Below are 23,364 nucleotides of genomic sequence, written 5' to 3' on the forward strand. Positions count from 1 at the left end.
AAAAAAGAAAATCTGCCAAATCCATTTTAATGCTTCCCATTCACAAATATTATGAGCAGTAAAAACCAGTGGTCCTGCACAGGTAACCTCTGTGTCAAAGGCTTTCAACAAGTTCTAGTTGGAAGCATCTTCTCCAGTGTATCACCACAGGAATCCAATTCACAAATGTCATAGTGTGCAACACTCATAACAGAGCACTAAGGGCTGCAAATTAAACCACAAACAAGAAAGGACTCCTTAAACTCTCTGACCTTGTCTATCTCAGTGATTGCTAAACTGGCTGTAAAATTCATGACCTCGCCTGATTTCACAAAACCATCCTTGTCTCAGTCTGCAAATGTCTGCAAAATATAAAGATATAATTTTTGTTTGCCCCCATTTTTTCCACTTAATAATTTAACTTCTGAGATTGAAATTGTGAGTATGTTTAGAACTACAAAGCTTTGCAAAGTTTTATGTAATTGCTGTACTTTTGTAATCAGGTCATTCACAACAGTGAAGGTTTTTTCCTTACTGCACATACCTTCCAGATCAAGTCTGTTTTTCTTTTTCCTATTTTTAAACAAAAGACAGATTTAATACTTTACCTAAACAGACTAATTAGTTGGTTAGATGTTTGTAGGCTGACTGCTGAAGGAATAAGTAGATTGCATTTCATTAATCAAAATCAGCTTTAAAACCCTATTACGCATAAAACATTTACATTTTACAAATCAGCTGACACATTCCCAGACTATCCATTAGAGATTTGCTTGTGCTTATCTAGGATTCTACTGCTTCCCAAGGTTGCTGTGTATCTAATGATAATATCGTGTTCCAGTGACCTCCACGATGAAAAAAATGCTGCCCTTGATTAGACACAAATTATTTCCCTCTACTTTACTTGGTGAGCATGAAAGTGGTTAGTGTACTATTACACCATGCATAATTTAATGTTATATTTATTATTCTCCTGTTTATATGGACTTGGGGTTGAAAACTTCAGTATTTATGTACTGAACTCTAAAATAACATAAGGAAAAAAAAAAACCCAAAAAACTCCCATAGCACAGGCAAATGAAGTAAGAGAATGTCTTTGAGCAGTGGTTATGGACTAATATATATGGAACTTTGCAAACACAGGGAAAATGTTGTCAAGGGACTTAAACATAAGTTTTTTATTAATTAAACTGTAACACTGAATATTTCCAAATAGCAATGGAAAAGGCACAACTTAAAAAGGCAGAACAGTTCAAATGCAGTTTAAAAAGTGCTAGCTGGATTTCCTCTTTGCTTACTAACAGCAGTGCAATGCTCTGCCTCAGACTTCCCAGGAGCCATTTCCAAATTGCTCCATCTCTCTAAATCTATGAAATGAGAATAATAACAATTCTTATCTTCTGCTCTAAAATCCTGCCAAGGTCTCTTGTCAGGTGTTTGTGCAAAGACTTCCACAGTGGCTCTGAGCTCAAGTGAAGTCTCTGGGCACTGTTGAAATTGAAATAAAATTATTACTGGTGACTATTACCAGTGATCACCATCTCGCAAAACTTAACCGTCAGCTGCCATACAAATGGTCGGTCTGAACATGGCAATTGTAATTTCCCCTATTCCAGAAGTGATTTCCATCTATAATTTATGTGGCTATAAAATTTAAATGACTCAGCCTCTCCTCCTCTGCGTTTGTGATTCACCTGATCGAACAGACACAGTGTGCTCGACAGTGAAGGGATGCTGTCTCACCCACATAATGGACTTCCTTCTTTCCTTTTTTCCTTCTTTCCTTCTTTCCTTCTTTCCTCCTTTCCTCCTTTCCGTCTTTCCTTCTTTCCTTCCTTCCAGGGCAGTTCTACAGGGATATGATCCCACTCCTGAGGAGCTCTCCTGCTGCTTTCAAAGGGTGAAGGAGGAAGCACCACGAGCTTCATCCCCAACAGCACAGGCCAGAATAAGCAGTTGAATATTATATCCAACTGCTACCTGATACATGCAGTTTCTCCCTCAAAGCCAAGCAAAGCCTGAATTCATTACAATATCATGAGCTTTAAATAAATTAACACCCAGCTTGTGTCAGGACTCTGTGCGTGCTGAGCAATTTGCATTCTGTGCTTCCGTGGATGTTTCTTCTCTTTTGCAAACTCTCCTTTTGGCAGAAATCAAATCAGGACACGATGGATTGCACCTAATTCTAATTCTTCACATCTTTTCCTTGAACTGTGCTTAAAACTAATATGAAAATTGTAGATTGAAGTTTTAATAAAAGTTTATATTAGGGCAGAAGTTAAATTAAGCAAGTGTGACAGAACGCCTGTCAGACTGGACTGAACTTGGCCATCCTGATGGCCTGGGTTAATGATCAGTGCCCCTCCCCAGGCAGGCTGGGTCATGCTCTGAGAATCACAAGGAGTTTATGACTCTCCAGCAGCATGGAAATGACAAAAATTCAGCTCAGGGATGAAGGCTGAAGCATCAATGCCACTGCAGATGCTGGGGCCATTCCTGCAGCACACCTTGGTGTAGCCAGTGTGAAATGTACATCTCCCTCTTCCAACCAGCAGTATTTCCTCACAAAGCAGCCCTTGAATACTCCAGATGTGATTTATAACTGAACACATCTTGCTGCAGAATTTTTGTATTTATTATACTCAGGTTTTTCCCACTTCAAGTGCTTTTTACTTGCTGCACTAACTTGGTGGAGTTTTGCAAAGGAAAAAAAGCATGAAGGGTTTTTACCTGCAGGTACTGTTATGTATCTCACATGTTGCACACATGCACAAGCATCTTGATCCTGTCTGCCCTCTGTTTCCTACACATAGAACTTGACAGTTCCTATTAACTTTTTCAACAATGTTACTAAAGGAAATTACTTCCTAATTATGAAGAAATAAAAATAACAAGGTAATAAAGTGATGTTTAATCTTTTGGTTAATTTAGGACCTAGCCTGCATTTTTGTAATAAAATCTCAAAATATATAAAATCATTCTTTCTTAATTTTAAAATCAAATACAACTCTCCTTGACGACAACCAAACAACCAAATTACAAAATTATGCAGGGCATTCTCAATGTTCCTCTGACAACTCATCTGGGACACCATACCCAGGACTTTACCGATGAAAGAACCACAAAGAGATTGATCTCCAAGAGAATAATATGTTCCCAGTTATTCATAATTTTAAGGATAAAAACTGTACACACTTTCCTTGCATGTCAAAATAATAAAGGTATTTAGTGTTAGGACTTGTTTCACAGCCAGCCCTAATTTCTTATTGCATCACAATCCCTGTGTGCTGTGTACTCCTCCTGCCCCTCCACCTTCCACCTCTAAGTGGTAAATTCAGAAAGGAAGGTACTTCTTTATGTCCTGCCCCCTCCTTCAGCAGTTACAGAACCACAGAATAACCTGAGCTGGATGGAACCCACAAGGTTTATGGAGCCCAAGTCCTGAATAGCCACAGACAAACCTCAAATTTTTGGTAAAATCCTGCCATTATCAACAAAGTTCTCCTATGGCACTAAAATCCCGCCTTGATCATTAAGTCCTGAGGTTTTGGAGAAACATTTTCTGATTTATCTTAGTTTGAATTTAATTGAATTCAGTTATTTATAAACTCTGTTACCTTCTACCCTGCTCGCCCTACTGTACCACGGTCTGTTGATTAAAGATCCATCTATTGCTTAGCAAGGTCGTCTCACCCATGAAAGCTGTTTATGTATGGGATGCAAGCTCAGGGCATATTGATCCATAGGATGAAAAGAGATCATAGGGCAAAATGCCCTGACTATTTTTAGTTGGGTTAATTTTTTTCCCCACTATCAGCTAAAAGGAGATGACTGTTTAATGTATTGTGCTGGCTCCCTTGCTTTTCAAAGGAAAAGCCATATATGCCTGTATGTGCTGCAGCTTCTCTGTCACTTCCATTCTGCAGTTTGCATTAGTGACACTAAGAGAGGATCTGAGTGCTGGCCCACGCTCAGGAGCTCAGTCCAGCTCTGTGGTGAAACAACACCAAGCATTTCGAGCCCCAGACACATTCAGTCCAGGACTGTCAGGAATTACTTGGCTCATGATGTTCAAATTGTATCAAAAAACTGTTTGCAGAAGCTACTCAACCAAAGGGTGAATCCATCTAATAGAAAAAAATATATATATTTAGAAAAAAAAGCTTCAGTTGTCCCATTTACCTTCTGTTTGCAAATAAAAAAACACTTCAATTTATTTGCTGAACAAATTTCCATAAAATATTAAAGGAACCACTGGCATCAATTTTTCTCCTATTGCATAAAATATTTTGCAACTTCATACAACTCCAGTTAGAAAGCTTTTATTGCATCTATTTCCATAAGATAAAATCAGAATCTGCTCTCTTTTACAAATCTGATTGCTTTTGCCTTCTGGTCTGCTTTATCTCTTTAATGTTTATTCTTTCAGTCAGCACTTTGCAGTGCTGATTGCTTCAGTTTTTTTTTTCCCTCATTAGACAAAACTTTTTCCCAAGTCTAAGCTGGGCTTGGCTCTAGTACCAGCTCTAACCTGCATCTACAGGGCTGTGCTGCCTCCTGCCCTCAAGGAATCTGTTTCTGAAATACCTCACCATATGTGGCATTTATTACCACTTTTCTCTCTCATGTTTGGACATCCCTTAGTTTTGATGGGCAACAGAAAGAGCAATTCCAGCCGTGTTCAGAGCAGGATTTCAAGGGCTCTGCACGTCCCATGTGCCAGGGCAAAAGATGCTGGGTTTGGGACAGGGACTGAATGCTTTGGACCAAAAAGCATGGACCAAAAAGCAGCCCAAAAAAAGCAATCCAGGGGAGCAGCTCTGCCATGAATCAGTCAGGAGGAAGAGACACAGAGAAACTTCCAGGTGGAGGAATGTAGAGAGATTGTCATGTCAGCCCTGGAGCTGCCTTGTTTCCAGGCTTTCGGGCACGTAATGCTGAAGAAGTTTGTTGCAGGTATTGTTTTATGATCTGCAGAAAATCTAGCAGAGGTTTAGATTTCCTTTGAGCACCTTGGTTTAGAGAAGCAGTAAATACTGCTTGAACCTGCACAAAGGAAAAAGTAAATAGAAATGACTTATCAACAATGCTGAATACCTCAGTATTTCAGTCTGGGAATGGGTGATATGGAGCTGAAGATGACAGTGCCTTCCTATTACAGGATGCTTACAAATGTTTACAAAAGGAAAAATGAAAATCCCACAACTTTCCCAAAACCGGAACCTATCAAGAGGCCTGAGCACAGAAAATCACTGAAATTGTGTTCAGCACAATTTCACACATGAAATATATGCACATTTTCTAGTCTGAAAGATGCGAAGCAGAATTCCTCTTCCTATTTGTCCTGAACTTTATCTATTGCAGCTATTTAGGGAAAGTCTTTCAAGGATGAAAGGTTAATTATCTTTTCTGCTATTAGCCCCAATGATATTATAAAAGTTCTTGAGATGTTAAGAATTAAACCATCTGTGCATTTCAGGCTCATTGCAACCTCCTGCTCTCTCTGCTTGTAGGGGGAGGATTTGGGAACTTTGTAAAACCTGTAGGAAAAACGATGGAGATTGGTGAAGTGGCTGGTGCCCACTCAGCAGACACAGAGGGGACTGGTGGTACTCAGTGGAAATCAAAGAGCTTCCCAGTTGTGATAAGTCCTCTAGGAAGGAGCTAAGAAAAAAGTAAGCAATAAGAAACCTTCTGTTATGCTGCAAGTCTCTGAAACAACAAGGCAAGAGGCACTACAGAGCAGTTTGATTTGGTTTGTGAGTATAAAAATACTTGACATTAAGCAGCTGAGCATCCACAAAGGGAAAGACAAAGAGCATTCCAAATGCTCTGCTAAGTTACGTACAGCAGAGCCTTCTGCATTCATTACAGACCACCTTTTGCCATGCATCTGCTTTACTTATTAGTATAATGAATCCCTAATTTATTAAAAAACCTCCCACAGAACAATCCAAGTACATGGCTCCCTTTGCATTTGCAGTGTGAAAATCACGTAGTTTGTGTATATTCAGTTTCAAAGCTCTCTCTGCTCTCTGTGAATGTATCTCAGAAATCATCCCTTGCATCCCACAGCCAGTGATCCTGATGCAGAGCACTGTCTCTGAAGGATGTTTATATGTTTCCATTTTCCCTTTTGTGTGTGTCAGCGATGCTGCTTCAGATGGAACACAATGAGTCGTGTTTGACTTTCTGTGAGCTCCACTTTGAAGCTCCCATTCATGCAACAGCCTTGGAGTGGGTAAGAAAATCACTTTGGCAAGATTATGCATAAGCAAATTGAAACAAATACAGGAACGTGGTGAATTGTACCCTGACACCCCACGACCCTTTGCCAGAATCAAATGCATCTATATCCTGACGTTCAGAAAAGCTCCATTACCATTATTCTCTGTATTTCTGCCTTCCAGCCCAATTTTAAGCCAGAAAGGATGAAATGATTGCATAAGTCTCGTTGCACAGCGTTTTAGTGTGCAGCTGGATTAGGCTGCAGCACATTTGGGAGGCAGCTGAATTCAATGCCAGAGGCAGAGAGGGCACCAGGACTTGTGTAGGAATTTGGGGTGAGCTGTGGAAATGCTCTGAGCTGCACTTTGCTGGTCCTTCTTAGTGGGGAAGGTCCTCCTGTCACGGTGAATCTGGGTGAGGCTGCTCCCTGAGCAAAGGGCTGTCACCACTGGATGTGTTTATATGCACGCCATTCAGAAATACACTCAGCAATCAGCATCTGAGCAATTCAGCCAAATTCCCCCAGCAAAAATCTGCACAAATAGGAGCCTCTGATCTTTCTGATAATTGCAAAATGAAAAATAGATATGTTTTCTGCTGCAGATTGTGCCAGAACTTGCAATCTGTTCATAAGCAGCATAAAGTCATAGGATGGAAAGTTCTTCTGTTATTGTCTCTGCATTGCCCTCTTTCTGTCATAACATTTCTAAACCACTATGAATTTACTAAACTCTAAATTCTGGCTCCTCTATTACCAGCCATAAAGAGCTCAACTTCATTATGCGACTGTAATTTCGTTTAATTTTTTTGAGACTTCAACATGATTTTCTTCATGCAGAATAAGAAAAGTTATTGAAAATGACAACATTTTAGTTAGGTTGAATGAGCTTATCTCAATCACTCTGCTAGGATAATAATTTTTGTTACCTAGTATGAAAACCTACCTAGTTTCTGTTTAAATGCAAAAAGGAAGGAACATTTACCCCGGGTTTCACATACAGATTTTAGGTAAAACAACAAAACATTCTAGCTATGCTCAGATATTTTCAAACTTAATTTGTGTATGAGTTTCTGTATGGAGAAAAGAAAACCTGCAAGTGTTTTTGGAGAGAAAAGTGTTTTCTAAGAAAACCTGCAAGTGTTTTTGGAGAGAAAACAAATCTGCAATGTTTTTAGAAGAGAACTATTGTAATCAGCTTCTGTTATTTATGGGGACACTTACATTTCACAAGCCTGGGGCCAACCCAGCTTGTTTTAGGGTGATGATCTGGGTATGCAGGGCACAGTGACAAGGACAAGAGTGCCTCAGTCAATCTTTTGGCCACTTCTGTAGGAGCCAAAATTCAGGCTTGGTCTGCAGGATGCTTTTAAGGTCTTTTATGAGTGCTCCATGCCACAGGTAGTGACAGCTCTCCTGTCACAGCACAGGGTGTGGACTGGCCACAAAAATGACAGTGGTCTGTATTTTGATTGAAACTGTGCCTTGATTCTTGAGCCTGTGGCTATATCAGGATTTGTTCAAAAAAATAAAGATGAGCTGATTAACACGGACACCTCTCATTGCTGGTGGGGTGATGTTTGTGGGATAGAGCCTGCCACAACCAGTGCTGCACAAGCAGCCTGAGAGCCTCCACAGCTTCCCAAAATCCTGGTGCAGTGCTATTAAACACGCTCCTTCCCCAGAGCAACCTGACAGCTGAGGATGTTTGGCAAAGAGGGATCAGCTTTAGCCAAACAAGTCACCTCTCAAATTGGAAAACTTTCCCTGAGCTCTGCTGGGGACACCAAAGTTAATCCCTCAACTGCTCACCGTGGTGGCCACCTCACCTCCCACTGCTGGAACCTAAAACACAGCAAGGCATTTTGGTAACTATCCCACCCAGTTACAGGGAGCTGACACCTAAGGGAGAAGCAAGGCTTTAATGTGATGTAGTGTAATGATGAATTCCTCTTTTATTATCTATCACTAAAAACCAGTACAGGAAAATAGAATTTTGTTTCTTAAAACCACACTGGTCCCCAAGTCTTTTTGTTAGAAGCTACAATTGCTTATTCATTATCATTCCCATAGCAGCAGGCTACAAGTAAATACCAGCTTTTGGCAACACACATATGTGCAATGTCCTAAAAATTCCCGGTGAATAAAAGGAAATGCTGAAAACATGTTTCATAAACAGGATATTCCCCAAAGTCTTAGTGGCTGCTGGTTTCATTTTAACTTCCATTAGCAGCTCTTAAAAACTCCTGTGTCTTCATATGCAAAAACCCTGCAAACAAAATGTTAAAGCATTTTGAGCTGGGAAAAAGTCAGGAGGACAAAAGAGTCACATTCTAAAGTGCCAACCTTTCCCTTTCTCCATGTTCACTTTGCTCATAGCAGAACATGAGTTTCATGGTAAAAGGAAAGAGAAAGAAAGGCTAAAAGTAGGCCGAGATGTACAAAGCAAGATAAACCACTTCAGCCAAATGAAGCCAATTGAAAACTTGGAAACTGTCTTACAAAAAGGAGTCAAATGAAGCCAAACTGTTGCTCTTAGACTCCCTGTGCTTGGCATGCCTTTCCCTGCTTCATCTCCCAGTGGTTTTTAATCTATCAGACCACATAAGCACTGCTTCCCTGTCTTTAATATATCTTTATTTTTTTTCTCATGAAAAAGACAGACAATATATTGTGAGTAAGTAAAGTCTAGAATTTTAACTCCATTCGTCTGCTCTGGTTTTTGAACTAATGTATTTTGTGTGAGTATCATCTATGACTACGCTGGCAAATTGAGACAAATGACTCTCAGAGCCAACAGCAGAAGGGCTGGAATATTGGTTCTTCTTTTTCTGCATCTTGCAGCTCTTCAGAGTTCACCTGAAAAAGCAGCAAGACCTAATTTAAGTGTATGCAACACACGAGGTTATATACAAGGCTGCTCTCCTGCAGACCTCCCAAACATCATCAGGTGGACACAAACACTTCCATGTCCTCTGCAGTTATTTTGACTGCCTTATAAAAAACTGCTACACTGCAGGAATGCAAGTTTGGCCTCTCCAGCCCATTATGCTTTGAGTGTGGCATAGTTGCCAGCAGTCTGCATTTGCAAGCAATTAATATAAAGCACTGCAAGGTTTGAGATCCCATTAATCTTCCTTCATTAGCCTTAAAATCTTGCTTTTGACAAGTCTGTGGTTGGCAAAATCTGACTTTTAAGAGCTTCTATAGCCCACAGTTTTACCTTCTAGCATGATGACATCTCCAAGGTCCATATTGAAGAGACAATCAGTAACAAGGATGCAGCAGTAACAAGGAACATCCTGGAATGCTGAATGAGTAACTGAGTGTGGAGGGGCTCACAGGCTTCATGGAAAGACCTGACACATGAAATTAGGACAGTCCTGGAATACTGTGCTGGTAGGACATACAAACCTGGTATCTTAGAGACATGGATCGCTCTGAAGAGAATAGATGAACACTTTAAAGGTAAAAAGTTAAATAAAGATGGCTCTACTATTATTTCCCGTATATATATTTATACATATATATATATTCCTATATAGAGAGCACAGTTTCACCTATGTGAGTCCATCATTACTGACATTAAAAAATGTCTTGGGAAGAAAAGCATAGAAACACAGAGAACAAACACATGTTCATTATTCATTCCTGTCCCAAGTAATGGCTAGAACAGATAAAAGTAGCAAAAGATGCAAACATTTCATGCCATGTTCACTCCAAGATTGTAATTCTAGGAATCTTATACTTGTTATGCTCTTTTTAACCTCCTAGAACCAGTGTGCCATGGTTAATTATTAATGAAAATTTGTTGAAATATGTCCTTCAAATACCCCAAAAACTCCATTCCAAACAGCACATTTCTACTTTGAAGTACAGTTATTTGCAGTAAGAATTTACAGTACAATTTATAGGTCACCTTGCTAGTGGAAATATTAAATTTCATTAGTTTATTGCTATTAAATAATGAAGGCATAGGTTTCAACAGATAACACAAGTGGCACTGTTGCAATGGTCAGTCATTATTTCTGTGTCAATATCCATCACATCTTACGTCTCAGAGAAAGGCACTGCAGACCCACATGGAAAACAACTAGTTTAGAAATGTGCATTTATCTCCCAGTTGTTTACTTAAAGGAAGCTCTTTCCCAAAAGGAAAACACTCAAAGATTTGCAAAGCAGAAGGATTCAGTGTCTTATTTATTTTTTTGAACCACCAAGCAAAAGTCACCAAGGCTGCAAAGGCTGGCTCTGTGCACAGGGATGCAGAATAGAGTATCAGGCAGAAAGAATGAAGAGAAGTGACCAAAATGCTGATTACTTGACTGACAACAGGGTGATGCTGATGTGTGACCTTGAAATTATGTCCAGAAAGCTCAAACCGCTGAAAGAGCAGAGCCTCTGAATGTTACAGTGGGTCTCTGTGCTGCTTCAGAACAGAGCTGTTGACACATAAGAGCATTTTTACATGCAAAATTACTCTCTCCTGTTCTTCCTCAAAGATTTGATGAAAATCTGTGCTACTGTTTGAAACCTACTTGCATCCAGCCTGCTACTTTCTGACTCCACAGCTGATTCTGTCCCATGTTTTTTCTCTGCAATAATCTTTCGCCCATAAACATGGCTTTATTTACTTTCTTAAATCATCCCAGCAATGACCTAGCAGGGTCTATCATTACCAAGTTACAAAGTTCTCCAGATTCTTCACTACCTTTCCCAAAGATGATGGTGAAGTGCTTTGCAAATTTTGCAAAGAAGCACCATTGGGTCGCTGGGATGTGGCACCCATCGTGAGCGACTTGGTAACCTCCAAATTGGCACAGCAACACTGCACAATGCTGACAGCAACAACAACAACAACAACAACAAGTGCCTGAGCACATTCCTGATGGCTCTATGTAGGCAGAACATCAGGAGGAGTTATTTTTGGATTATCTCTGCAAATTTGTTTGTATTATTATGCTCTCCTTTGAGGCGCAGATAGATTATGATCAAAGACAGTTTCGGGTAATTTCTGCCTTTATCCAGTTTCCATTTCATCACTTATAATAGAGATGTCCATTTGTCCACAGTTGAAGAGGGTTTTGTTGAATCACACTAAGGCTAATCAAACCTAGTCTGTAGAAGAGTATTACAGATAATAGATCACTGCCTCCTTCCCCATCCCTGAAGAACTTGATGTTTGAGATAAGAGATTCTCCTCATCTCATCTTAATAATACTTAGCACTTTACAAGCTCTGCTTCAAAGTGTTATACAGACATGAATTGTCACAAAGCCCCAGTGAGTTAGCAAGGCATTATCTTCATGTAAAAGATTTAAGCAAAAAAATACAACCCAGACACAGCGAGCTTTAGTGGCATCTCATGATGGACAGAAACTCCAGGTCAGAGCTGGAATTAGATTGCAGAGGTTCTTTGCTTTATCTTTAATCTCTAAATATAATTTTACCCCATCTGCCTCCTCTGGATATTAAGTATTTATAGAAGCATTGTCTCTTCCTCCCTCTACCGAGATTCTTCATTTTCAACATTACTAGCATAATAATTGCACAAAAATTGAACTATTAGCACCAATTTCTATACAAATCTATAAACTCTGAAGCATAGCTTCAGTGTCACATTGTCTAGAAGAGGAAAAGGGCATGATTTAATTGAATATGACTTTTCTTCTTTATCTAATTAATTTTGTAACAACCTCACTGCACTGGCAATAATTCTTCTCTCTAACAGGTGTAGAAATAGGAATAGGCACATTCCTCTGATCCCACCCATTTTGCTCTCCTCTTGCAGCAGTAATTTCATATAGGATTGAGGCTGCCCAGCCAAAGGAGACAAGCCCTCCTCAGGGACTGGAAGTGATCAGAGGAGTTCCAGGCTCCCATTCCCACAGCTGGCCCAATTGGCAGCACCTTGCATCTGGTACCCTGCCTTGGCCACCAAATTTATTGGCAGTAGGGAACAGAGCAACAGGATGATACAATTCCCCAGCCATCTGGCTGTGGTGCTGATTTTTGTAACCTTGTATATGCTAAATAGCATAATAAATTTTGAAATAAGATTTTGAGAAGGCTCACGGGAGCCTTTATGATGACAGGATGAGTCTGTTCTAAACAAACATGACCAGCCATGTCTCACATATCTCCATGTACCTGCACCCTGTTATTTTAGCTGTAGGTTTACTAGCTAAGTAACTCCTTGTGTAAACTTTCGTTGTTGTTGCTGTTGTGTAACCTTGGTCTGTGCACTCAGAGATGTAAAATAAACACATCAGTCTGGGAGCTCTAACCACATCATATACAGAGAGCAGCCTTCTCAGGGAGTCAGGAAACTTGAAAGTAATTTCTGCTTTCCCCACTGATCTGACCCTATTACTTCAGCAGATGAGAAAGCAAGTGAAATAAATTCTCCTGCACGGTGAGACTTGTGTTTTGGGCCATGGAAAGCAGGGAGGCTGTGCCCTGAATTCCTTCAACTTCATCAGTGGCAGAGCCTGCCCTCCACAGGCTCTGTAGCATCCCTGGGGGTGTCACAGAGCCGTGGTGCTCGTGGCCATGCATTGCCCACCATTGCCAGGTGGCACCACCAGCTCAGATGATGAGATCGTGGTAGGCAAGAAGCAGAGAGAGTTGAGAGAGAGAACAGCACACCAGCACAAGAGGAAAGGGTTCTGGGTTTGTTTTTAACTCTGTCACTGATTTTGGCCTTGAAGAAATCAATCTTCATCGACTCCTTTCCCCATCTCATACACTGGTGAGCAGTCTGGGCTGGAAACTCACATCTAACATTTGCCCACAACATTTTAGGTTGGTGCTTCTTAGCACTTCTTCAATGCTGATAAACAACTGACTCTTCAGAGCATTGAACAGGAGAGAGAGGGACATGGAAGAAGTACTCCCAGTCCCTCCCAGTGACTCTCAGTCCTGGTCCTGTACCACACAACACAGACCCCTCTGAGAAAACAGCCAAACCAGGCAGGTCTATTTCTGAGCAGTTTCTTCAAGAGCAACTCAAGAGGGCAAAAAAAGAGCCTTCCATTCTTTCCACTACTGATTCGGTATCTATTTTAATCTGAATAAACCCAAAGTCAGGGGCCAATCTCATTTAAAGTCGCCCTCTATTTGAGAAGTGCATTGGTCAGAGCAAAGTCTTGCTCATTTCGTCCTGTACAGAACTACAGAACTGCTGGTCTCTACTTTCCTAATGAAAACATTCTGTTCTTTCACCACACCACCCAAAATTAATTCTCATCTGAAATCATATTTGTAATGTGCCTGAGTTAAGTTTGCAAACTGAACCTACTAAAAGGAGAGGAAAATAACATATCTGCAAGCCCAGGATTGTTCCATACGAGTTTTTCTCCTTTTTTGGGTTTTTTTTTTGGTTTTCATTATCGAATTCAAAGCTACTGTTCAATGCTGCAGCACTTCACAATTAATTGCAATTAATTAACCTTTGAGAAAACCTGTAAGTTGCTACTATACGCTCCTTTTCTCCTGGTCTGTTTTTCTTATAAGGCTGCTTTGGGGAGATGTTAGGCTAAGGAAGGATTAAGAAATCACAGACACTAAGCCTGAATACTAATTCATTGCATGTTTCATCTGAATTTCCCAGCTCTTTCTGAAAGTATTTTAGCTCCAGAAAGCACAATCATGGAGAAAAAGAAAAGAAGTAATTTCTTTTTGCTGCTTTCTTTATCTTTCCATAACTAACACACCTTATGGGTTCACAGTACTTCTGTAACTGCTCTTTTCCAGTGAAAGAGCCTAATCAACAAATACAGACTTGGTGGAAACCAAGTGGCCAGAAGCAGAGATTTGAAGGAATTGGTGCCATTTACAGATAGCAGAGTCCATGGGGAGAAATCCTGCTCAACACGGAGCCCATGGGGCCCTCTAAAAGTGGAACACGATGACCTTACCCCACATCCATCCTGCTGTGTGCTGGGCTGCCCTTCAGCAGCACTGCCTGCAGATCCTCAGAACCTGTACTTTCCCAAAAATCTGCTGTCCTGATGAGAACAGCAGCAGTGAGAACACAGCAATGCAGGCAGCAGAGTCTCTCACAGCACAGAGTGATCCATCCCACAGTGGGTGTTCTCCTACAGCCCTAATCATGATTGGCATTAGCTGGCATCATTACTTACTGCTGCTGTCTGTGACATTCCTCCAGGGGAAAAAAAGTTTCCTGTTCTTTACTTTAAAGGCTCAAACCTGCATGTGTGGATCCCTGTCAGTGCCCACACAAATCAAAAGGTGTACGGGATTTTCTACAGTACTGGAGGGAATTTTACAGCATTCCAAAACTCCAATATTCCCAAGCCTCCTCTGCACTGGCTCATCAACAGTCTAAGCCCCGGAAACCAATTCCATTGGAACAGAGGACACTGGAAGACAAAAGTTTTCTACATAAGATTGCATCTGTGGACACTTCTTATTTGTCTTTCTGAAAGAGATCTTGGCTTGTGGTGGAACAAGAAGAACTTAAGAGCTCTCATGCATGTTTTTATGTAAATCAGACTTTGTGTTTTATGTGAAGACACATTTTGTAATGTAATTTATTAGTAGGTGATGCTTTTTTACTTAAGTTGAGATTCTATTTCACAGAAGACCGGCTTTCCTCAAAGGCTTTCTGTGTATCTCAACTTCCACTACTGTTTTACCTCCCTAATATGAACAGAAGGAGATGAAGGCTCATTAACAAGCATAAAGAAATTACAAGAGACAATGCTCTCAGTTTTAAATTCACCAGCCATTCCACCTAACATTTTCAATTATGGTAGCCTGCAAAGGATGCTTCAAAACCCAGGGGAAAACAGTTGCTATGCACTCACAGGTGCACGAAGAGAAAGGAATCCTTTACCCATCACTGATGGCTTGAGGATTATCCATCACCATTACTCTGCCTGTCCATGGCACCTCCATGGGGTTTGCCAAAGGTGTTGAAGGACAAGGACCCAAGGAATCTCCTGAACCATGTGGAAAACATGGTCTACATCTCAGCTGTGCTCCCTGGCTGGAGACATCATCACACAATGTAGAGCACCAGAAATAAACTACAAGGATAATCTAAATAAGAGAGAAGTTGCTAAAAGCCCACAGAGCTGTAGCACTGGAGACAGGAAGAATCACAGAATACTTTGGGCTGGAAGTAACCTTTAAGACTGTCTAGTTGCAATACATGTCTCATTGCAGGGATTCCTTCCACTATCCCAGGTTGTTTCATGCCCCATCCAGCCTGACCATGAACAAGGGATGTTCATGTCATCCCATTAGGGATGGGACAACCACAGCTTCTCTGGGTCACCTGTGCCAGGGCCTCACCACTCTCATAGGGAAGAATTTTTTTCCATCTAAGGGCATATAAACAGCATTTCTCTCTGTCAGTGAAGGGCACTGGCATTGACAGAGACAGACAAAAGGTGACTTTAATTTTCATAAGGTCTGGTCTGACCTTGTCAATATATTTGCACTGCAGCAACAATTAAAATCTCTGTTTTGGGATTAGGACTGGAGCAGGCTAAAAGTGTTGTACAAACAGCCATCCCAGGCAGATGATCCCCACAACAACCACTTCACAACCACAGCATAAGGTGAAGCACAGACAACAGATGAGTAAAAACAAAAGGTTAAAAGCTGCACACCATGACAGCGAAATGATGATGATCATTGCCACCAGTCAGCATCTAAAGCATGCAAATGCACATTTGTTATTCAGGATGCTGCAAATACCCTGCTTGAGGCAAGTTAGAGGAAAGAACATTAGTATGAATATCTAATTGTGGCCACAGGTCTACAGAGCAGCCAAGGTAAAAGCTTAGAATTGCTTTAAGAAACACTGAGTAAGACTTTAAGGGCAATGATAACTAAAGACATAGGAGGTGGCAAAAGGGAGACAATGACAGTGCATGGGGAGTAAGAAAACCCCATAAAGATGAAGACTTGGTATTTCATGACCCTCTTTCTCTCTGCTGTCAATGTTTCTGGGACACTTGAACACAAGCCTCTGCTATCTGTCTTTTTTCCAGGAGTTTTTCAGTGGAAAATACACCATTCTTTCAATATTCAGCAGAAAGTTACCACTAATAAAAGAAAAGAAGGCCTAACTGCTATAATATATTGGTTGTCATTCTTTGAGACCCACATAGTGCCTGACCAAAAATCCATCTAATAGCGGTGTATTTTTGTCCAGAGGAGACTACAATGCCATATAATCAGTGTAACCATGCTTAGAACTCAGTCTGTCAATATGGGCTTTCAAAAAGGTATTTCCAGGGACTGCTTTCTGCCTGAAGGCTTTGGCACTTAAAGCACAGATATTTTCTGTAGAATTTTTCCAATTGTAGTTCCACAAAGCAGCCTTCAGATATATAAAGCACCCAGTCATCCACATGCATCTCTGGGAAGGTGATTCCAGGCACTGCAGTTATGACTTGGAGGGTGGGAAATTCATATTTTGCTGGTGTTTAAACAAAATGTCATCATCTTTACCTATAATAGCCATTCTCTTGTCCTGCACACATCAAAATGTCAAGGATACAGGAGAAAACAGAACCACCCATCAAGTGAATTATGTTGATCTCCATCTCCAAAATATCTCACCTTCAGATATGTGTTTACAGGGAATTTTGAAAACTGTCTTTGCTCAACCAACACCTACTGCCCTGCATGTCCCAAAACACCTTCTAATCTGCATTTACAGCAAATGAGATGGCATCAAATGTCTTCAAGTATCAAGTTTTCTGCATATTTTGGAAAAGGAGGTATTCCTGTAATGGTACCTCTTCACAAACCCTGGAAAAGAAGTGCAGTTTGATGAGAAGCAGGAAAACCATACCGGCATCCACAGGCACCCAGCAGCACAACATTAAAAGCACAAGACACATCCCTAAAGAAGAACTGCTTTGTTGATGGTGTGGCAGAGGGAATATTATTTCCTGTCTTAAAAAGACACCAGCTCTTTTCAAGTGTGATTCCACCAAGGTGTGCATTCCCCAGCTAGTTAAAAATGCACACTTCTTAAATGTCTGGTTTGGGGATTTTTGAGGCATGTAGTGTATGATTAACTTTATCAAAACGGAAATCCACTGCTATAGAACACACCTTCACTTGTTTCCTCTATTCAGCTAATGAATTTTGAATAAGGATGGAATTTCCTAATCAAGAGTGGTTCCAATTTCCTGATAACATGTCCTACAAATAAATTATAGTCATGTGGCTGCTTTCAGACAATTTAAGACAAGAGCTAACTCTTGCTGAAAATTAGTGAGCATCCTTCCACTGACTCTGGGCACAGCAGAGAGGACAGGGATGGCAGGGAAGTGGCTACTTGCCATAATGGTGGCATCCAAGTCAGGTAGAGGGAACCCTGGTGTCATGCTGAAAATGCCTCTGCTCACAGCAGCTGACAGGTCAGGACAATTTCTTGTGGCCTCTCACTGGTACAGAACTGTATTAATATTAATTGGCATGTATTGTCTCAGTCTGAAGTGCTAAGGAGTAGTTTATTTCTGGCAAAGCAGCATTCAGCTTTTGAAAACATGTGTAATTTAAAGCACCTTTTCCATCTCTTAAGGGTGTGAACATAAAGTGCCCATCTCTAAGAGAGGAAAAGAAGAATCTCAGTAATTCTGTACCTGTACTCAGTCACCAGCTATCACCAGCTTGTGGGTGACCTTGTGGTTGCCCACATCCACCTTCCAATGCTCCCAGGGGCAGATAGTCCATGACACCTCTCTGCCACCGAGACCGTCCTGCCCCAGAGGAGGATCCAACACCTTCTCTACATCCCAGAGGTCACTCCTTTGAGCCCTCCTCTGAGCCAGAATGGAGCCCTGAGAAGACGCACAGCCAGAGATTAAAGCACAGGGCTGGGAGTCTGAAGACACTTTATATAAAGACCTGCCTGGTGTCTTGGGGCAGTATCATGAATGTGGCACCCCTGCAATGTGCTCCTGCAGGAGCTGATAAAATGTCCCGTATTCGCTCCGAGAGCTGCTCACCACGATAAGCTCGAGTTTAGCACACAGAGCACCGGGGTCCAGGTGAAGAGCCCATGAGTTATCATCTCAGCTCTCCCACTGACTCCCTGTACTATTTCTCTGCTCTTCCTAATTCTTAATAACCAAGGTCCCTGGCCCCTGCCAGGCCCAGATAACTGTAATTTCCCAAATGTGCAGCTGCGGTGACGGAGGGCTGGACAGGTCACGGCAGGCAGACCTGCAGCACAGTCCTCACTGCTGCCAGACACACTCGCCTCTTATCCATTTGCTCTTTCAGGAGCTGACAGAAAATGCTAAGATCACTGAAGGGCGCTGGAGATGGCTGGCAGGTCACCTAATCACCACCAAATGAGGGCACGAAGGAGATTCATCAGTGCCTTTTTTCGCACTGTGCTTGACATCTGAGATTTTAATATGCATTCACAAATATTTATGCAATCTGAAACAAAATAAATGATGTTTTCTTGAACTGGGTGAAAATCCCATAGGGCAGAAGCAGGACTACAGTGAATGCTGTCTAATCACCCAATTAGTGAAAAATTTTATTTAAATTATTCAATGAACCAGGTGAGGTGTCAAAAGGAGCATAAGATGCAAAATGAGCACCAAGGAGATGAAACTCTAAGTTTATGGATCTTATCACAGGCTGAAGAACTTGTCCTGTGCACGGCTGATGAAATCAAGAAGGGCAGCACAGGAGCTGTTTTTCTGTTTATAGCAACTCTGAGCCTGTTTAGGATGCCTTTAGACCAGTCACAATTCAACCTAAAAATTGCATCCCTACGATGAAGATGCCTCTTTCTGGAACAGAGAGCAATAAAGCTAATTAGAGAAATCAGGGTTCTCAGAAGTTTTTGCCTGTTTGAATGCAAAGGCTTGAGTCTAAACCAAGCAATTAGGCAATAACAGGCACTGCCATCAAACAAATATTCAGGACTCCAAAAATAAATTAATTTTTTAAAATTAACTTGCAAGCAGTCTCTCTTATTCGCAAAATTTGAAAACAGGTAATTCCTGAAGGTAAGTTTTAAGCAGAGTCTAGACTGCCACAGAAAGCATTAGCAAGATGCAACATGAACCATTCCACATACTTTGGTTTGTGAAAGTACAGCCAAGTCCTGGTAGGATGATTAAGGAGGAGGAAATTAAAAAGAGCTTGGTCTGTTTAGCCTAGCAAAATGAAGTCTGAGAGGGGATGTAATTATTCTTCATAGGTACATTTGGAAGTAAACAGCAGGGAGGGAAAAGAATTATTTGAGTCTGAAGGCTGATACTCGTACAAGACCGAGGGGCTATAAATTGTTCATGAATAAATTTAGACTGGAATTTAGAAGATTTCTGACAATTTGCAGACTTCCCAAAGAAGGTGATATAGGCTAACTGATTTGAGAGGAAGCTTGATACATATCTGGAAAAAAAAAAATAAGATAGAGGAGAGAGGATCTTGGAGGCAGAAATTAAAGTTTTCAGCAGAGGATTCAGGAGTTTGATTTGTTGTGATTGTTCAGATTTGTCTAAAATAGACTTGAAAGCCTTGTGTGACCCTTTACATGGAAGTCCCTGAGAGTCTGATTTTCTTGACCACACAAGACAGCTGCTGTGAGTATCAAATGCTCAAGATCAAGAAATAGTTTTCAAGGTGAAATGCTGTTTCTGGCATGAAAGTGGCAGGTTAGTTTTGGAAGTCATGTTTCCTGGGATTTAGTAAGCCAACTTTCTATCTTTGCAAAGATGTATTTTCCTCTACTGTGTAAGAAATTTTCCTGCTTTTAGTGATAAATAAAAGCAGACTGGACAGTTCCGTATTGGCCATTTGTGGAACAAATAAAGGTTTGGGGTTTTTTTTATGGTTACATGCACATTTTCCACGGATGTTAATTAATACATAGAGCCGAATAACAGCAGCCAGTGCTGCATTTGTCAACAACAAATTTTTGGATCTAAGAGCTCATTTGCTCTGATCCTGTGCTTTGTTCCTCTCTAATTTTTGGATACAAATTATATTTGAAAACTAATTTTTCTTCTACAAAAATGTTTGCATGTAGGATGCTTGCTCTAAGTACTTCTAAGCAACTCCATTTTTAAAATTTACTGACAAGCACTTTAACTACCTCCTGTAAAGGCTTTTGTGTGCCAGACATCACTAAAGTTTTTCCAAAGACAGTCCACAACACAATACATTTTTTATTACAAAATACAAAAATTCCATTAAAAAGGATGCATTTGGAAATTAGCTTTTTTTTTTTTTTTTTTCTTTTTTTGCAAGCTCAGTAGAGGTTTTGATCTCATGATTTACACATTTGTTCAAACATATGTTTTTTCCTAATATTGCCTCATCCATTCCAAACCCAGCATGTTTCACCTCAACATCGTTAAATATTCTTGCATACCCTTGCACTAAACCTTTCTCTTCCAGCGTGCTTCAAAATGCACCATTGCCACAGCAAGGATTTTAGTGCAATCCATCAATCTCACTACATTATGAACATCAGTAACGACAGAAAAACCTTCACAGAATTTTTCTTGCTTATTTGGAGAGGGGAATTGATGAGTACCATGATGTGTTTGAGCACAGTGCTCAGGAATTGATTAGGGCAGCCAGACGGAGGAGGCTGACTCAGGTATGCAATGCACCCCACAAACCTCCAGAAGGGCTCGAGGACACTTCCTCAGCTGGTGGAAATTCTGGCACCACCGCTGAAATTGATGGGGTACTCTAATTTATATGGCATGAGATTCCTCTGTAATTAAACCTGAATGGAGAAAAAAAACAACAAAAATACAAGAAACTTAGGAAGAGGGAGAGCGACACTGAGTTTGTGCCGTTCTCTCTCCGGCAGGAATGTGGGTCACATTGGGCTGAAGAAGCCTCCTGTGCAAGCGTGTGCTGGGTGTAACACCCATCCATCTTCCCAGGTTTGCACAGCCATCCTCTGGAAGCCTTGCTCTTGATTCCTCCCCTCTCATTCCTCCAGCTTATTTAAGGAGCAGGGAGGCACATAATGATGGAGATAACTCTCCCGTACCCCGTGCAGGACGTCAATGTCAGCCCCTGTGTGCTCAAGGACTGCGGCTGAGACTGAAGAATGAGTCTCAGGACAGGATCTAAATATAAAATTATAAAAACCTAAAAAGTGTTAGCACGTTGATAGCAAAATCTGACTTTTTTACCTATGAATATATGGTAAGATTATAGTGAGTTTAAAATGTAGGCATGCTGCAAATTTTATTTACAGATGACCAGTAAATACAGACTTCTATTATTTTTAGCACTGTAGCCAAGAAATTCAGAATAGAGTAGAAGGGGTGTGGGGGAGGAAAGGTTGGGGTTCTAACTTTTGTTTCAAATGAGGTATAAATGGATGTCAGTCTCTAATGCGGGACACAAAAGAAAATAAATTCAGCACAATTTACTACTCCACTGTAGAAAGAAAAGCAAACTAAATGCAGCAGTAACAACATTAAAACTGCAACATTTTCCTAGACCTTATCATTACAGAAAGCACATCCCTTTCAAGGATCAGCCCTCCAGCACTGCAGGTCCTTCTATCACGTTGTTACTACTAACCTCTGATCCTCCTGGATTTAGCAGCATGATAAAGAGAGCTAATTAAGTAACAACAGATCCATAGATTTTTTCCCTGCTATCATGTTAAGTCGTGACATCATACCATCACTGCACAAAACCATCACTAAATAAGCCCAGGGAAGAGCCTCATCTCCCTGGATCTGTGCACTTAGTGGAGAGCAGAGACCCCAAAGTCCCTAGGAAGGATGATAGAAAGGTGAAAAAAACAAGTATTGTTCTACCTGCCTGTATAGGAACAGGCACACCAGGTTTTAATTTTTCACACAATTTTATTGCATCTTTTTAGTTCATTAATAATAAACACCTAATAAGCTGAAAGGTAGAGGTTGAGACTCATTTACTTTAAAATAACCACTTAAATAGTTTTTCTCATTCTACATAATTATAAATTACTGCCACAGAGCTGTATTTGAAGCTTTTGTATAATTATTAAACTCACAGAGAGCCCTGTGCATAGAATGACAAAGTCACACACTGGTGTGAGTTGGGAAAGACCTTAAAGCTCACCTTGTTCCAACCCCCCTTACATGGGCAGGGACACCTTCCTCTAGACCAAGGGGTTCCAAGCCCCATCCAGCCTGGCCTTGGACACTTCCAGGGATCCAGGGGCAGCCACAGCTTCTGTGGGCACCCTGTGCCAGGCCTCAACACCCTCACAGGGAATAATTTTTTCTCAGTATCTGATCTAAACCCAATGTCTGTAATTTTAAATCCATTCCCTCTTGTCCTCTCACTCCTTGACGTGGTTCCAAGTTCCTCTCCAGCTTTCCTGGAGCCCCTTTAAACACTGGAAGGGGCTCTGAGGTCTCCCTGGAACCTTCTCCAGGTGAACACCCCTAGCTCTCCCTGCCTGGCTCCAGAACAGAGGGGCTCCAGCCCTTGGAGCATCTCCATGGCTTTCTCTAGATTCCTTCCAGCAGCTCCACGTCCTTATACTGATGGCCCAAAGCTGGACACAGCACTGCAGGTGCTCTCAGGAGAGCAGAACAGTTATCATCCTAACAGAACTACTCAGCAGTAGGCAATCCCTGCTCAGAATTCATATTTTCTCACTGGACACTAGCTCTCAGGAGACAGTCTCCTGAAAAAACTGCCAGTTATCCAAACCCCAGCAATCCATAATTTATTCCAATACTACAAACTGCCTTCCCTCACTAAGATGTTGCTGTGACACACCACTAGAAACTGCATGCTTTTCTGTTGCCTATTAATATCATATCACAGACAAAAAGGCATTAATCTAGAAATGGTTTCAAATGGGTAGGACTATAGAATCTGAACTAATGATTCATAAAATCATTTGCAGCTATTAGCCTACAAGGATAAGTGAAGCTACTGCTTTTATTTCAGTGCTTGGTGTGGTACCATCAATTTAAAACCTAGCTCATCTGCTGTGATGGATTTATGTATGCAGTGGAACCCAGAGCAGCCTTGTCAGGATTTTAAAGTCTAGATTGCTATATACAATTACAGGTGTCACAATATGAAATAACAATTGGAGGCACCAGAAGGAAAACTCCAAAAATTCCAGTGCACACCATGCGGGAAGGCAGTTGTTTAATATTCCT

General features: G+C 41.0%; 1 protein-coding gene across 3 annotated transcripts in view; it reads right to left on the minus strand.

Annotated features, from left to right (window-relative positions):
- LRP1B (LDL receptor related protein 1B) overlaps positions 1-23,364 on the minus strand; it is a 630,666-nt gene that overhangs the window by 541,035 nt on the left and 66,267 nt on the right. The gene's annotated exons all lie outside the window — the stretch shown is intronic.

Source organism: Taeniopygia guttata, chromosome 7 (assembly GCF_048771995.1).
Source record: "Taeniopygia guttata chromosome 7, bTaeGut7.mat, whole genome shotgun sequence".
Classification (NCBI taxonomy): domain Eukaryota; kingdom Metazoa; phylum Chordata; class Aves; order Passeriformes; family Estrildidae; genus Taeniopygia; species Taeniopygia guttata.